The sequence below is a fragment of the Bison bison genome, unplaced genomic scaffold (assembly GCF_000754665.1).
Source record: "Bison bison bison isolate TAMUID 2011002044 unplaced genomic scaffold, Bison_UMD1.0 scf7180017864064, whole genome shotgun sequence".
Lineage (NCBI taxonomy): Eukaryota > Metazoa > Chordata > Mammalia > Artiodactyla > Bovidae > Bison > Bison bison.
Window position 1 is genome coordinate 2,370,401 of NW_011494636.1, and position 1,029 is coordinate 2,371,429.

Here is a 1,029-nt window from a genome sequence, read left to right on the forward strand (position 1 = left end):
CTAAAGCTGAATCTTCAGTACTTTGGCCACCTCATGCGTAGAGTTGACTGATTGGAAAAGACTCTGATGCTGGGAGGGATTGGGGTCAGGAGGAAAAGGGGACGACGGAGGATGAGATGGCTAGATGGCATCACCGACTAGATGGACATGAGTTTGAGTGAACTCCAGGAGCTGGGGATGGACAGGGAGGCCTGGCGTGCTGCAATTCATGGGGTCTCAAAGAGTCGGACACAACTGAGTGACTGAACTGAACTGAATGTTATTATTATCCCCTCTTCATAGATGAGGAAACAGGCTCGGAGAGCTTAGATGGGTTTTACAATATCACACAGCTACTAAAGGGTGGAATTCAGATCATGTGATGGTAGGTCTCCCTCGCATGCTCCCATCCACAACGTCATGTATTCCCACTGCACATAGAGTGGATCTAGGAGGAGCAGTTGTTTTCTCTGCTTGTGCCTCCTCTTGGTTTCTTGTCAGATGCCCACCAGGTCTCTAGAACTGCCGTAGCAATTTAAGGGACGGATCTGTACTCACACCAGGAGGGAACCTGACTATAGGAAAACAGTCAAGCAAGAGACGTGGTCATCATGGTATCAGCAGGATCTCAAGGGCAACCTGGAAGATTGCCATCCTCCAGGAAGGCCTGGGTGACAGGAAAGCATTTTGAGGGGATTCTCAGAAGTTTTTTGATACAGATTTTGGCAAAAGCGTGCATTTCTTGATGTAAGTAAAATATAGGTGTATTCTATTATAGTTTGGTTTATTAATGGAAATGAGATCTCAAAGTCTAATGAAGTCTCAAAAATGTTGATTGTCTTTAAAAGGAGATGGTTAATTAAACTTATTGACACCGAAACAAAAATATGCTGTAGTCGAAGCATTGACAAAAATAGTCTATAAATCCAAGAATTAACTTTGCATTTTTAAAAGATTTTATTAACACAATCCTTTATAATGCTGCTGCTGCTACTGCTGCTGCTAAGTTGCTTCAGTCATGTCCGACTCTGTGCAACCCCATGAACGGCA